This window comes from Sciurus vulgaris (assembly GCF_902686455.1).
Source record: "Sciurus vulgaris genome assembly, chromosome: 6".
Lineage (NCBI taxonomy): Eukaryota > Metazoa > Chordata > Mammalia > Rodentia > Sciuridae > Sciurus > Sciurus vulgaris.
Window position 1 is genome coordinate 111,779,180 of NC_136466.1, and position 16,695 is coordinate 111,795,874.

Below are 16,695 nucleotides of genomic sequence, written 5' to 3' on the forward strand. Positions count from 1 at the left end.
AATGACTGAATTTTTTGGTTCTTTCTTATACATCTTTCTTGAAATTTACAAATGTGAAATGGAACTTTTCCATCAAATTTAGCATGGACTGTTACAGGGTATTATGATACTCCATGCATTAGAAAAGAGACTTCAAACCCAAATTGGTGCATATTATTGCTGTGTACACATTCTGCCAGGAGGATCTTAAGAAGGTTCTAGGTTTTTAGATTGTGTGTGTATGTTGTCATCTTTGGAATTCCTCAAAAGCTTAATGAGTCAATTATGATTCTTGCTTCAAATTTTTTCTTTCCTGCAACTTTTTCGTGTGACTGTCTTTACATGTTTAAACACAAAACCACATGAATGAAGCCCTCTTCCTGTTTCTTCTGGAGGGCTGGATTCTCTGTAGCTACAGATCTTGACCCCTGACATTTTATGTCCCAAGAATAATGGTCAAATCAGCAGTCACCACCTTTGAATTTAAGAGGGGGTCAGCCAGGGCAATGAGCTGAAAGTCAAGGTAACAAAAGAGTTGAGGACTGGCATGGGTCCTCTTCACAAGCCAGTGAGCTTGATTCTTGCTTATTGGGATGTGAGGAATCTGGGGCTATTCCAGGAATGTCAACAATTTGTCCGAAAGCAACTTTGATCTTCTTACTTCACCCCAAGCGTGGTCACGCGAACAGGCATCATGAAGAGCAGCTCCGTGACTGTGTCTTATCAGAGTCCTGCTTTCTGCTTAAATAAATCTCCTCCCATTGTTCTCTCTTCCTGGAAGAAAAACATCATTCTTCCCAACCAACCTTAGAGGAGCTCCAACTTCTCGTTTTCACTACTTTTCATTCCAGTCGATGCCCTCTCTGGAAGGAGAGCCTTTGAAACTGGTACCCAAAGGCCAGAGAGGGAAAATGACTGTTGGCCAGCCAGAACTTCCTCCTCCAGAAGTCATTCCTTCAGACTCCCCAGCCCATCCTCAAACCCCAACAGGGAGGGGGCTTCCAGTGGCTTTAGGAAACTCCTTAAAAGGATGGGGGAAAGAATCATGTGTAATTTCTATTTTATCTGATCTCAAGAAACCAATTTTGTTTCCCACCCATTCTTTCCTTTTAAGCTTTTAGCTGTTAATAGTGGCAATTAATATGAGTTAGCCAATGATATTTTATGCTTCATTCACTTGAAAATAGCTGTTTGGCTAAGTGGTTGGGCCTTCTCACCTTGAAGAGCAGTCTGTGGGGATTCTGCATGTGAAGAAACTCTCCCAAAGGTGTTTTCACATAAGCAAGGATCAAAGTAAGAATCACCTTGTCTCCTTTTTAATTCTGCTTCCCAAAATTTGGCCTGAATAAAGTCATTTTTCATTCAGATTCTCCCCACATATTTATGAGTGTCAGAGGCTGTCATCTATAAGGTTTAGAGATTTGCATGTATTTTATGGTGTTTTCCAAAATTCAGAGGCAAAACCCCCTCAGAGCAATTACTGAGACTTGTGTAAGAGTACCTCACCTTAGAAAAAGAAATCACCAACACACTTGTTCAAACAAAACCTGTGCCAGTTTTCTCTATTTTATAATCTTATAAAAATGTTTTACTTACACCATGGGATTCTGAACATGTTTATGAACATTTTCCAAATGTTTTGAAGTCCATGATTGGGAGCCCAGTGATTGTCAGTTGATGAGCTGAGGGAGCCATTGGAGGGCACGTGGGCACCATGCTGGCGTTCTCTTTTCTTCCCACCCACGGAGACCCTGTCTCTTACAGACTCTTAGTGGCCCTGGTGTGCTTGGCTAATTTGGGAGACCAGTTTTGATTTATGAAGCTCTCACAGGGCAATGTTTTCAAAAGAGCTGTTTGTACGGCCGGCAGCCCAGTGATTTCTTGCCTACTTTCCTACTCGCCATCTCCTTGGTTCCTAGAATCTCAGGAAAGACAAAAAGCTCCAGACCTGGGTTGTTTCTGTAAGTTCAATCTGAGATAGAAATTTATTCCATATCCTGTTCAATCAATGAATAAAAATGCATTGAACACTTCCTAATTGTTTAGTTACTACTCAATAAAACACCTTCAAATTTAAAAAGCTGGGTAAGCTTCAGGCACCTTTTGAATTATCGAAAGAAACTCCACTCTCGTGCTCTTGGCATAGACAGTGGAAGGACTCAGCGCTACATTATCCTGCAGGCTCGTTCACACACATGTTCACGGAGTGCAACCTGAAATTCAGATTGTTGCAGGCCTCCAGCTAATGAAAATGTGTGCTCACTAAACAAATACATGTGGCGGTAATTATTCAACTTACACAGCATTCGCCTTCAGAATTCCTTTGCATGGCATTTCAAGACTGAAGTGATTTACAGAATTTCCAATCACACCCATAGTTTATGAATGTGCTCATGGTGCATGCAGAGCCTACTCACACTCTCACACACACATCTCAGCACAGACACTCTAACGTGTCTGGACAACTTCCCTCCAAAGGCAGAATAAGTAGAATAAGATAAAGAAGAATCTCATGCTCTGATGCTCACTCTGTCTTCCTCCTAGGAATAAAATGTGCTCCGTGAGGCTTTTTAAACGATCCGGTACAATCGTCTTAGTTTTATTTTATGGATGAGAAACTGAGACCCAGAGATGTTACATGACTTGGCCAACGTCACAGAATACATTAGTGGCAAAGCTGGGACTAGGAACCGAGCTGTGGGCGTCACATCACTACAGCCTTTGCTCTTCCCATGCAATTCTGCTTCCCCCTAGAAAGCTAAGTGTTTTTTACCCTGAAAGACCTACAGAGAAAACAACAGTTTGCCTGAAAAACTCATTTTCTATGTTGAAAAGTGCACACTCTCACTGATGCCCTTTTCTGATTTAATCTAATCTGAATTTTCCATGCTATAGAAAAGAAAAATCCTGTCCAGTTGGAGGTGGGTCAAGGTGGTCACCATGTAATGCAATGTACAGCTTCTTTTACCTAAAGTGGCTATGAAAACCTAGCCCTTGAGGTTTTGTTTTGTTTTTGTTTTTAATGAGGCTGTATGTTCTAAATTCCTTCAGCTTTGTCTCAAACGCCTATGTTTTGTTCTTCAGTTGTATTCGTGGATTCCTCAAAACCTACTTTGCATTTTTAGTGTCCCTCTTAAAAGATGCAGTTAAAGATGAGATACAGAATCAGTCACAGGTCCTGCTTGGTACTGACTTTTTTTCCAAGGTAACACAGACTTATTAACAATGTTAGCTGCTTTCCTTACACAAAATTTTAGCACTTTTTTTTATTAAAAGAGAATTCCCATGAGATTAAATGATTAAATGATTTCTTCCTCTAGGCATGAATGCTAAACCAGCCATTTATTTGGGCCCACAGTAGAAACATAATTTCCATCATTACAATAGACTTTTAAACTACTTAATATATGACTTCTTGGAGGTCTGATTTGCCTTTTCTTTGAGGTGGAAATATTTGTCACAATCTTGTTCTGCTGCCCAATAAATCAAAATGTTGAACCTCTTGTAATAAAAATAGTTCCTTTGAAGTATGACCTTAAATGTCTAATTCCCTACCAGCAATAATGAGGCTTTATCCAACCATTTTGGGGGACTGGGTTTTCTTTTCTTTCTATTTTTTTTCTGTCCTTTTGTTTTTTTAACATGTGGACTGTCTAATGACAGGATTTTGTATTCCAGATGTTTTGGCGAGAGAAAGCAGTAAGCACCGGTACACATCTCAGGCCTCCATGCCACCCAAGTGGCTGCTACGTCACTGGCCAGCGTGAGCCTATCCAGATGATCTCGACCCTCCCCCTTTTATTTAATGTTGTAACCCTTTAGTCAGCAACACGAAATAGCAGAAATTCTTGTGTGGAGCTCATATCCAAAGACATCCAAAGAGAAGGAAAAGAATCTAAAGCCATACAGAAGTTAAAACCCATGTGGTATTAATAAGAAGAAAAGAGTGAGATTGTTTAAGTAATGAGACTTGACTCCCTGGTGGTTAATAAGGTAATTTGCCACATGATTACAGGTAGATGCAGGGAGAATTTCCGTGGTGACATTCTTGCTCAAATGGATGTTCTCTGAACATTTGGATTGGATGTCCCTTGAATACTACAACTCTTGCAACAAGAGAAGGGGGACCACCAAGAGTGGCTTTGGGAATTCATTCATCATTAGCTTAATCTTTTCAAAAGGGCAGAGGGGCCACAGGCCATTATGGAAGACCACAGACTAGGCCCTGCTCTGACCATTGTCTGGAATGAATGAACAGGTGCTTAAGGTCGGATAAACCAAAGCCTCCAAGACACTAGCTCATTTTTAAAACACTTCAGTGCATTTACCACCTACCTTCCTGCTCCCGTCTCTCCTCCCTGGGTATCACACTGGGCATGTCTCCAATGTCTCGGAGGCTTTTCCCTCCCTGGGGAGTCCCCTTCTTAGGTTTGCTGTATTTCTGACGACAGGACCTGAGGCAGACCACCAAAGTCCTCTCTCCCGAGTAGATCATGAGGCTGCACAGCTGCCAGGAGTGAGGACGTCTTGTTCCAGAGCGCTCTGCCAGAAGTCCGCATGCTCCAAAGCTAAGTTGTCCTAGCTGGATTCCAGCTCCTGCCTGCTACTCTTTCTGTGACCCTAAGAGTCCTCCTGGCTTCTTACCTGAATGGAAGTAATGAGGTCTTGTCCACTTATGTAACTATAGGTGCTATAGTTCAAATCGTTCTGTGAACTGCAAGGTGCTACCTACACGTCAGATGACTGCCATTATCTTCTTTCCTCAAGATTTTCCAAATGTCCCTGGGGACTGTGTATAGTGTCTTAAGGCAAGAAGGTCCCTGCCAGCTCAAATTTCACCACTCTTGGGACCCACCCACTGCCCCTCTTTTCTTAGCATGACTTCTGGGGAACTCCACTCTCCCCTGCCTTGAGTCCCTCTTTAGAAAACAAAGACATGTCTTTCTACCCTTTGGCTTCACAAGAGGGAGGGGTATAGCTGCTCTTGCCAAGAAGTACTGGATAGTTTATGAAGTCAATGCCCCAAAACGTTGGTTCATGTTTTTTAAGAGAAAGAAGGATCAGCCTTAGGTAAGCAGGAGTGTCCTCTTATCTCCTTGGATGGGAGAGCTTGCTTCTTCTGAGCAGCAGAAATCAGTAAAGTACCTCTATTTTCACATTCTATGACATTAAATTCTCAAAAAATTTACACATAAAGCACCCACCTCAATGTCTGGAAAACTATGAGTCCTTAAAAATATTACTAATATTATTTTTTGTATGATCTTTTATACATCTAACTTTTCTCCCAGGTTATAGAAAACCAGAATCCAGCCTTCAAGACTTACCCACAGCAAAATATACCATGTCACCTTTACCAGGAACCTACTTTCTTTTTAAATCCAGCTGCAACCTGATGGAAATTAACATCAAATACAGCCTGGAAGGGAAAAACACACAGTACCAGGGCAGTATTCAGCTTGCAGGGCAAGGCCAGGGTGAAGGAAGGGAAGGCTCTCTCACCTTCCTCACCTCCGGGGTTCACAGGCTGCTTCCAGGCCGGCAAGGGCCTCCAGTCTCTCCCACCACCTGGAAGGCTCCTCCTTCCCAGTTGCCTCTCTAGGTCGCTGCCCAGTTGAGGCCCATGAAATGGTTGCAGAGACAGTGAAGAAGAGAGACTGCCCAGCAGACCTCAGAGAAAGCCGACCCAACAAATATTTGTTGACCACCACATTGACCACCATCTGCCAAAGTCAATGACACAAACAAGGGCAAATAAGTTAACAAAGGCCTGGTTTGTATTTGATGAGAATTAAGGCCATTAAGAAATAAGTCAGAGAGCTGAGCTGTAGTCCTATCTTAACAAACAGCCCGACAATCCATATCTGCAAATTAAAAAATCTTTCTCAAACTGGGAAAACAATATGAGTCCTAGTTCCTCTTTGTTTGGCAAAATTTGAAAATGGAGTCAGTTCCAGCTCTCAGGAGGAAGAGGCTGAGGTAGGAGGATCATTTGAGTCGAGGAGTTTGAGGCCAGCCTACGCAACATAACAAGACTTCATCTCAAAATTAAACTAATAAAATAAAATAAAAGTGGAGACAGGAGCTTTGTTCTCATGAGGCTTCTTGCAGTATCATCAGGCACCAGATTGCCAGGTGAGGGATTTATCCCTAAGCTTCCATCTAAGCCAGGGTCCTTCAGGTTTCCAATAACATTTACCCTGGTATTAACAGAAAGCAAGGGACAAGTAGTCTCTTTAAGTAACCTTATAATTGCCTTGAATTGCAGCATCCTACACTCGCAAATTAAAAAAAAAAAAAAAAAAAAAAAAAAAAAAAAAGCTTCTGGGCTTTGCAACCCTCTAGGAGTCATTCTTTGGGATTGCTTTATGTGTGGGCTCTGGCAGAACATTTCACTGTGTGTAGGAAACAGATTCCTCCACATACATTGATTTGAAGTTATAGATCATTCTATTTATTAATTGCATCTAGTACAGTCTTAGGAACCTGTTCTGTTCTTAGGACCTTTCTGTGTAGCTCTGAGATAGAATAAGAAAGGTCCAGTTTCCCAACCATGTTTTTCACCTTTTTAAAAATATTTCTTTAATTACCAGAGGACCTTTATTTTATTTATTTTTATGTGATGCTGAGGATCAAACCCACTGCCTCACACGTGCCAGGCAAGTGCTCTACCATTGAGCTATGACCTTCTTTAAGGAGAAGATAGTTTAATCCTATTTGTAAGGAAACTTTCTGCAGCCCTCACATGCGAAAAATGCCGGGCTCTGACTGCACTCTGATGTTCCCCAGTGGCTTAGTGAACCATCTTTCTGCAGATCAAGTGCAAATAAATGCAACACACATGAGCAGATCACCATGCCAAGTGCAGACCCCAGTGCTGAGAGCAGAGATCAGATGAGACGTGTGCAGCAATCCTGAAATGTGCACCGTAACAGTCAGTGCACCTGTGAAGACAGCAGCCAAAATGTAAGAACTTTGCCCATCGTTGCTTCAAAAAGCTGGTCTGGCCACATCTGTAGTCCCAGCTTCTCCAGAGGCTGAGACAGGAGGATCACCTAGTGAGAGCCAATCTCAAAATAAAATAAAAATAAAAAAGACTGGGTTGTAGCTCAGTGATTGAATGCCTCTGGATTCCATCCCCAGTACTGAAAAAAAAAAAAAAAAAAAAAAAAAAAAAAAAAAGCACCTGGGAACCCCATTCCATCTGCTGTCTCTTGTGCTCAAGTGTAAGCTTAATAAAGCCTCACTGACTTGGTCTCATTTGCCTCTTTGTGATTTCTATCTTGAAGTGAGCATGAGCAAAAGAACTCTTGGCTGACAGGCAGCAGCTCCTTGGCCACTCCTTTCCAGATGCTCTGTTCCTTATTGTCTCCTCCCACCCCCATCTGTCCTGTTATCAGCTCTTCCTAGTCCCCAGATTCCTGTAAACATCCTGGGCAGAGCAGTTTTGTCATTCCTTGGTCCAGCTCCCGTCCATCACCAGAAAGCCTCATCTTAATACCTGCAAATTACCCTGGAGTTGTCACCCCCACCCCAGGGCAGTCTTCCGTCTTAAAGGGATTATGTAATCAGCTCTTAGAATGATTATTTTCCCAGCTAGGAAAACATCCCTGCAATAAACATTTTCATACATAAATCTTGTCTGTGTTTCTAAATATGTCTTCTTTAGGACAGATTCCTAAAGCTGCAACTACTAGATCAAAAGGTACAAAAACATCGGGACTCTTGATATAAAGCATCCCCATTCTTTTTCTGTGGGGCCATACTGCCTAACCCTGGGTCCCTGTGGCTTATTTTGAGGGACTCAGAAAAATAGAAAGACACTCCCTTCCTCCCCTGTAGTACCCAAACTAGCTCTTTCTTGATGATTGACACCCACTCCACTCCACACTGTCTTGGTTATATTCATAGATGTTGCAAAAATACAGCAGTTACCACTACCCGTGTTAGAAAATAACCACACCATTAGGAGACACTGCGGCTTTAACTCAGAGCTTTGCCTTAACTTGGGAAACCCTCACTGAACCCCAAGTGCCAGGAAGTATGTTTTGTTGGGTGTGGGTATACAAAGAGAGAAACAGTGTGAAGGGGAGAATCTGAAATGGGGGTTTTCTTCCTCAACACTTGACTCTCCCAGCCTATCATGGGTGTCATCCTGTGATGGCAGAGAGGAAGACAGACAGTCACCCAAAGGGGACAGAGGGACTCACAGCCCTTTAAACCTGCCACATAATTCTGCCTTTTCTAGTAAGTTGAAGGTCTGAAGAATCTACCGTTCTCTTTACCTATAAACTCTGCTTCCCCTGGCTCTAACGATCCCTGCCCACTGAGGGGCTGTGCCAAAGAGGCCCTTTTAGAACTACCCAGACTCTCGGGGATCATCCCCCCGCCACACTTCTTCCCCTGTGAGGCGGTCCTATCCGGTCATAATGAACACTCGTGGTTCATCAAAAGCAAATTGTGCAAAGGAGAGAGCACAAAGGAACAATTAATAAAATTTAGGGAATCAAAGTGGCATGAGGAGCCACACATTTTATAGAACCCGCTCATTAAAAGAGAAAAACAATGAGCCCTCTGACGGGAGCCACTCCCTTGAGGCTGCCCGGGTGGATCCCACAGTCCATTATCTCAGCACCTCATTTCCAATTCGAATGGATGCCACCTGTCTTGTTTTGGCCTGCAACGGATGGGGTTTTCGGGTTTAAAAAGCAGGAAGAAAAAAAGACTCATATTGAGCTTCTTCCTTAGCCAGGGCAGCATCTGCTCTCATCCTCAACAGGACGGCTGGCTGAAGGACATATGCCAGGATCTCTTTTTCCCAGGAAAGATTTTTTTTTTTAAAATTCCCAGAAAAGTTCCTAGAACACTTTGATAGGCATCATTGCCTAACAGCCTCCATCCCAGGCTGGAAGAATCGGCCTTTGCAGGCCTGGGTATTTTCTAGCCCCAGACTGAGGGCCAGGTGTCATCAACCAATTGATCATTTGTTCACATGAAGTCTGGGGACCTGGAATTTTTCAGAAGTGATTTCAGTTTCCACATGTGAAAAGGTGGCTGCCCAAATTTTTTTCTCTGTAACACCCCTTATTATAATGAAATTTGTTGGCCTCATTTATAAAGAAAAACTTACATAAGCTACCATGGCTTAGTTGGTATGCCACTGGTTCACAAATCAGCCTTTAATATGTTTATTTTAATTCAGCAAAGATGAATTAAGTAGAGACTAAATGCAAAACACCTTCTAGTCCATGGGGTGGGTGAGTTGAAATAGTATTAAAGACAGAAGATTCTGGAAACACATAATATTAAAGGATTTCTGTGAAACATTTCTGCCTGTCTCACAGCCCTTCTTTGCTAGCATCTTAGACAGACAGGGTTCCGAACTCAATAGCCAGGATGGAGCTTGAGGGGTACCTTTGCTGCCCAGCTCCTACATTTGATCTCTGTGACCCCTGCAGGGTGAGTCTTGCAGCTTTCCTTTCTGAAGCCTGTCAAGGAGACAGAAGTGAAAGTTGACTGTTGATTCATTTGGCAAGACAAGTCTTCTCAACCTTGCCTTGAGAAAGAGCTTGGTGTGTAAAGATATGCTTCTTAGGGAAATGGGAGTCCAACCTAAAAATCCAGATTTTTCACAAAGAGAAGTTTTATCAGCAGTCTCTCCAGAAGCTGTGATGGAGATAGGCAAGACAGGAGAAGAAAGTAATACTAACAATAACAACCCCAATAGAAACCAAAGGATAACAATAATAACTGCCAAAAATGGTGTACCTACTATATGCCAGGCATGAGAGAGATTATCTCCATTTGATTGATGAGAACACCAAGACTCAGAGAGGTTGACTAATTTTCACAGGGTCACAGAGTCAATCAATGGGATAGTTAAAAGCATGACACTGAGCCCACGATTGACTTGGGTTGAAAACTCAGCTCCATCACTTAACAGGTAAGTGATTTGGGGCACAACCCTGTATCTCTGCTAGTGAATCTCCTTTTGTCACCTTGTTTTTAATGTTTGGCTGCCCACAGCTTTTAAAACTCACTCCTCTCTCTTTACCTTCTGCCCCACATCTTGGCAAGCTGCTTAGAAATTCTGGGTGCTTCTTCCACTGGTGCTGGCTAGACATTTAAAGCATGTCTGGGAACCTTCACCCTAATCCTACCCGCTAACCACCATAAACACCCAAGCCAGTCTCTTTTCCCTGCTTTCTCAACCATCTCGCCCACTGCTTGGGCTGCCACGCTCTTTCCCCAGAGAGACTCCTCCTCGTGTGCATTAAACCTCTTTGTGCCCCCTTGGTCTATGTGTGCTATTGTCAGGCTCAATATCCGAACCAATTGGGGGTGGGATCCATCCTGTTTCTTCAGGAGGAAGAAACTCAGTTTCTTGTTCTCTAATCTGCAAGGCATCATCAATCCCCCCTTGCCCCTTGGCTTCCCATTGGGTTTAGTCATCAAGAGGCAGATCAGAGAGGAGGAGGGAGAAATTTCGGTGTTTCTTCCCTCCTCCTCCCTGAGCTGGTGCACATTTCCAGCTGGTGGGGCGGCCCTGATGACAGGAGGCCCTCATCCACAAGCCAGCACTCACTGCTTGCTCCCCTCGCCCCTCAGTCCTCTGGTGGGAACGGTTTACCAGGGCTGCAGTCTCCTGGTGCCTTTATATCCTTTGCCGGCTCCCTGGTCCCTTTATCACCTCTGAGGAGTCCTTTCACTGAAGTCCCTTTGTTGGAACCATCTAGATTCAATTCTGATTACTGCCAAGACTCTGACTGATACACTCTCTAAGCCTTGGTCCCCTCACTTGTGAAACAGAGATGACTAATAGAACTGCATACTGACATGCATTGGATCATTCTGATGATGAAGACAATTCAGACAAGCATTTACCAGACCACCTGTATGCGCAAAGGAAACCAGGCTATTGTTGTTCTTCTTCATAGTATTATTGCTACTTACAGCAGCAATAATAATAATGAACGGTGACACTAGAATTAATAATGCAGGTCTCTTGTTTATAAAGTTCATGCTTTTCCCACCAGCCCACGCTTTGATCTTTAGAGAAAAGAGGTCGGACGTCTCCCAGCCCATCTTGGAAATATCATCTTTAGGCCGTCACATGAATTAAATCATCCCTTATTCCTTCCTTAAACAAAGCTTCTCCAGCTCAACAGATTTGTCAGTTAAGTGGGAGCTCGCCAAAAGAACAAAGTGTACTGTTTTCCTTTTGACATCCCAAAGCCAGACGTGATTCGGTGTCTTTCGCCCACTGGAGACTTTCTGGAACATCCTCTCAGAAGACAGCCAATGAGGATTAAATATAAATCTCTGTAATTAGTATTAAAATGATAGGTGTTTGTCACAAGTCCATTATCAGAAACTGAATATCCATTAGGCAACTGTGGCCACCCTTAAAGCTTCTGAACCTTTGTGACCACTGCTGGAGAGGCTCAGAGGCTCTGCGTCTGCTGGCGCTCACACAGGCTGATGTGGCCACAGACGCACAGGGACCAGGAGACTGTACAGTCCTTGAAATAGTCGGATAGCAAGACTCCCAAGTCATGAAGACACAAATAATGTGCTGGCCATGTATGAGGACGGAGGTAGGAAGACTGTGGAAAATTAAGGGAATTTGGGTCACTACACAGTTTAAAAAGAGCATCCTGTCCTGAAAACGCTGCAATACCTTCCTAAACAGTTTTCCTACAATTATCTCCTTCCCTCCTGCAGTGTAGGAAGTACTAAATTGAAGAGTCAGTGGGTTAGGTTTTTATTTTTGTTTTGGGGTTTTTTTTGTTTTTGTTTTTGTTTTCTATAACCTACCAATTTGGGGGAAGGGTTCTATCCTTGGAATAATAATGGCAGCAAGGTCAAATGAAGAACATTATATCTCCTTCTCTTTGAAGGAGAAAGACCTGGATTCAAATCTTGACCCTGAGTCCTTAGGCAAGTTATTCAACTTCTTTGTGCCTCTCCTTAGTAAGATGAGTGTGATGGTACATCTTATAAAGGTTACTTTGACCATCAGATCAAACTTAGGAAAATCACCCAGAGCAAACATATCTATCTTTAAAAAACAATTATAGCTATTATTACCATTAGGTCCTACATACATAACCCAAGCAGAGTGAACATGTGAGTAGATTCCATGGGAAAAGGTTCCTGTAATACTCTAAAGCACCACCATGGGAACCACAAGACCAGGATTCTGGTCCGATATTGCCAACAACTTGTTATGGGATCTTGTGCAAGTCACAGCATTTTAGATGCTAATGGGGGCCCTTGAGCTATTTTCAACTTCTTGGCCAGACCAATGGGGAGGATCTGGTTATTGGAACTGAGACTGCACAGGCTCCTTGCTTTGGAAGAAATTATCTCATCGTCTCATGATACCCTGGTGATTTTTGTTTTGTACTGATGTTCTGATTGGCAGCTACATATGACTTCAATTAACAAGTGTAGAGAAAATCAGTGAACTATTATCAAAAATCAGGTTTTTGACAAAAAGATATGCCAAAGTTCATGAGAGTAACTTTAAAAAGATCTTTGGGGATGACAAATCTAGAAACCATTTCTTAAGGCACTATTGGCTCTACCATGTAGTATTCATGGTGATTCTCCAGAATTTCATCCCACAGGATGGGACTAGAAAGAATGTTAATCCTTTTGCCTTTACCTCTTCTCACTGCCTATACATTGTTTCTAGTTATGAGGCACCAACCACAAGCCACCTGTCTATTTATGGTGGCCTCTTTCAGGCCATTGACCTTCTAGAAATAAAGATGATATTAAATATTAACTTATTCTCCCCCACAAAAAATTATTGAGCAAGATTCTGTTGTAGATAACAGGAACACAGTAGTGAATAAAAGAACTATTCCCTCCCATCGTGGAGTTTGCATTCTAGTGGGGGAAGATAAACAGGACACCAAATCATCAGATATCTGATATCATGTTACTGACCGATGAGGGCTTTGAAGGATTAAAGAGCCTTGGCCAGGCGATGGGGATACTGCATCTGGGAAGACTGCAGTGGGAGGTCAAAACTCAGGGTGAGGGATGGTTTTCTTGATTTCTGGGGCAGAGGGCTCCTGATGAGAGTCCAGACAGAGGTAAGTGTGAACTTGGCAGAGGAAGAAACCATTAGGCCTGTGGCTAGGGAGGAGCAAACTAACCTGTGAGTGGGTAGCCAAGGCCACAGACCCCATAGGGCCCTGTGAGCCATGGTCAGAACTGTGGAAACCACTGGTAAAGGAAAAAGAAGAGAAATCTTACCAAGTTCTCACAACAGCAAGCCTGGGGCAGGGACAAAGGAACATTCTGAACTGGAGACTGTGACTGTCATAAAAAACAGCAGAGTCCACTGCCTCTCTGGTCCTAGATTTGAATGGAATTTATTTTCCATTCTTAACAACAGAAGTCTTTACCCTGCTTGAAACCTGGTTACTGCTCTTTAATGCTGGTAATAACTCAAAGTAATTAAATGTAAAGTCCCATTTTTAATGTGAAGATTCAAATGATGACAGGGCATTGCAAGCAAATGCAAAACCCCTCACTGAGTCACTTAGATTTTTAAACTAAAATAGCATCTATAACTCACAATTTATCTTTTTCCCAATCCAGGCATGTCTAGGTGCACCAGGATTTGTGTTAGCTGAAATGAACTTTTTTTGCTTAGAAGTAATGAAGAGGATACATCCATTTAACAACAGAATCTCATTCTTTTCTACCTGCCTGCTTAGAAGGCGGTATGCGGTTGTTTGCTCAATCTACAATGTCTGCCCTTCAAATACTGATTGGGGACCCCAATTTCGAACTGTCAACCATATAACCCCTGGTAAAAAGAGATTAAAAGCCCAGGTAAAATAACATAGTAAAGAGGGTTTTCAGAGTTTTCCATCAAATCATTCCCTGGAGTGAGCAGAAAATAAATATATTTATTACAAGGTCTAGAATTACAGCCTGGAGTGGTCTGCTAAGAAGAGAAATTTCTTCAAAGAGATTCCATCATAAAAATATTCATGTGATGTTTTTTTCATTCTACAATATACATCATAATATATCCCTGTTAGTTTCAACATGTAATGTTTTATGACACCAGGGAAACTATTTGACTTTGCTTCCTTCCGCTCTCTTATTTGAATGAAATGAGCATCCTTAATTGCACAATGCGTATTATGTGACTTTGGGCATTGGGTTCCATCATGCATCCCAAGTTAGTACCTGGGAAGAAATGCCACCCAATGGTGGCCAGTCATTTCTTCAAGTTAAATCATAAAGACTTATAGTCACACTATACAAAGCATTCTGTAAAATTCCTTTCCATCAATGTGACTTCAGATCATGTTCAATATTTTTGTTAAGAGTCAATGTGAGGCTGGGGTTGTAACTCAGTGGTAGAGCACTTGCCTAGCACATGTGAGGCCCTGGGTTCAATCCTCAGTACCACTTCAAAATAAATAAGTAAAATAAAGGTATTGTGTCCATCTACAACTTAAAAAATGTTTGTTAAAAAAAAGAGTCAATGTGATTGGGTTTGGGGTATAGCTCAGTAATAGAATACTGTCTAACATGCAGGAGGCCCTGGGTTCAATCCCTAGCACTACCAAGAAGAAAGGAAGGAAAGAAAAAGAGTGAATGTACAAAACAGTCATATTTATAGCTAGTAATTGCCAAGTCCATCATGTAATAGCCCATATGACGATTTCCTCTCAGCGCCTGACATCTCTCTCCTTGTGAAACAGCATGCTTTCCAAAACAAGAACTCAAGAATTTGTTTTTTTTTTTTTTTTTTTTTTTTTTTTTTTCTTTTTTGCTTCAACTTATAGGAAACAACAGTAGTAGCATTCCTCAGAATAAGTTTCTGGTATAATTATTCCCTATGAAACATCACCAGACTCCACCCCATATTAATCTATTTCAGGGTTTTAATTTTCATTTAAATGTTTTTCGGATATACAAACCTTGTGTTTCTTAATGGAAGCCATTTCAAAAATGTTTGCCAAGGACTCAATGCAAACAACTCCTTGAGCTTTTGTGAAAAAGAGAGTAATAGAGAGAGGTTTGTCCATTCGTTCAGCAAACTCTGACAGAAATTTTCTGTCCAGGCCCTCAGCTAATCTGGAATGAGAGACAATTGTACTTAGCCCTGAGTTTCATCTTCCTTTCCACTGGGGAGGGACTGAACTGCTTCTAAATATCTCTTGCAGCCAATGATTCTATTGTCTTCTCTCTCAAAATTTTTTTTTTTTTAAATGGAGCTTTACTTGTGAACTATGTACCCTCTGTTACTTACCAGCCTTGAAGGATCTTATTTGGGAGCATGTGTTCCAGGCACTCACGTTCCCCACTCTGCCTCCTGGAGAAAACATGCCAAATTTTTATTAGCTACATGACAAAGTTTGTTTAAATTCATGGTATATCATGTGTCCTCTTAAAACAAATGCCAAAGGTGTGTGGAATCTATATAGATGCAGGAATCAGTTCCACTGTGGCTCAGCAAACACAGTCAGTGGCTACAAAGACTCCCCTGTAGGGACCGTGGTCCATCTGAAACAGCAGACACTGGGACCCGTTAGTCAAGTTCCACTGCACTAGTTTGCTTTGAGATACTTAAGAAGCCAACTCTCAGATGCCTGTAAGGAGGCAAATACCAATGAGCTACTGCAGGCCCCTAGGGGACATGGTAGCAGCCTTGATTCTCATTCCCTTTTGGTTTTTGTGCTGTTCGCTTGGTTTTGCAACATCTACACTACTGAAAACCGCTGCTTGCCGCCGGGGCTGCTCCAAGCGGCTCCGCTTACAGAAAACCGCAGCTTCTTTGCCTGACTGCTCCAAGCAGCTCAGCGCCGCTTCTCATGCTTGCAGCCCGACCAGCAGGACGAAAGACACGTATACTTCAGAGGTTCATGAAGCATCTTCTCGTTTATTCAAATAACACCCTCAATATATAAGCAGTCTCATGCATAAGCAATTGTAACCAGATATGTCCATCCAATCCTGTTAAAGGTCAAGCGATCACTCGCTGGAGCATACATGTAAAGTGTATCTGTCCACGCGCTAGGCGGCTGAACTGATGGTAAACGCATCCTGCCATTCTCCAGGCATAATTAGAACACCGTTTGCTCTCTGCCAATCGCCATCTTTAGATGCACGTGGCATAACCCTGGGCCCCGGGTTTCAACCGCCACATATAAAAACCACCTTCTTCTCTTTTGCACCATCTCAATGCTCACTTTGGCTAGATCCAAACGCTTCAACCAAACTCTCCTCCCACCAACAAAAACTCTCTGGGAAAAAAATCTTCCATTCTCAGTGCCCAAGAATCCAAACACAAAGCACAGCAATTGGTCACTGCTCTCCAGACAAGCCGCCGAGGTTTCCACAGGAGCCAAGGCTCTGCGTCCTTCCCGCTCCCACACCTTTCAGGGCGCCCATACCTGCACTTTCCCTAGACAATGCCCATGACTTCAAAAAGCCCAGACTCCTCCGCCAAATCATGTGCATGATTTAAAAGCCGTGTTATTAAATTACCTTCTAATTAATTGGATCTCAGTGTTATTGAGCCAGATCGCTAGAGACTGAGTCCCTTGATTGTATGATTTGCTTATTACCCAGGTTGACTCTAACAAATTGTAAACATCTATAAAGACAATATGAAGGCCAGGGACCAGCACTTAACCACTTCTAACCCAAGTTCTGCTTATGTGGGACTAAATTTAT

The 16,695-nt window shown here is 42.5% G+C and overlaps 1 long non-coding RNA gene across 5 annotated transcripts in view; it reads right to left on the reverse strand.

Annotated features, from left to right (window-relative positions):
• LOC306664112 overlaps positions 1-16,695 on the reverse strand; it is a 160,331-nt gene that overhangs the window by 15,724 nt on the left and 127,912 nt on the right. For 4 of the 5 annotated variants that reach the window (XR_013764649.1, XR_013764650.1, XR_013764651.1 and 1 more), the window contains 2 exons: positions 15,269-15,331; positions 11,008-11,585 (listed from right to left, as the gene is read on the reverse strand). This is a non-coding gene — a long non-coding RNA (uncharacterized lncRNA). Of the gene's footprint in view, positions 1-11,007; positions 11,586-15,268; positions 15,332-16,695 lie in introns of those variants that run through there. The other variant, XR_013764648.1, reaches the window with a different exon arrangement.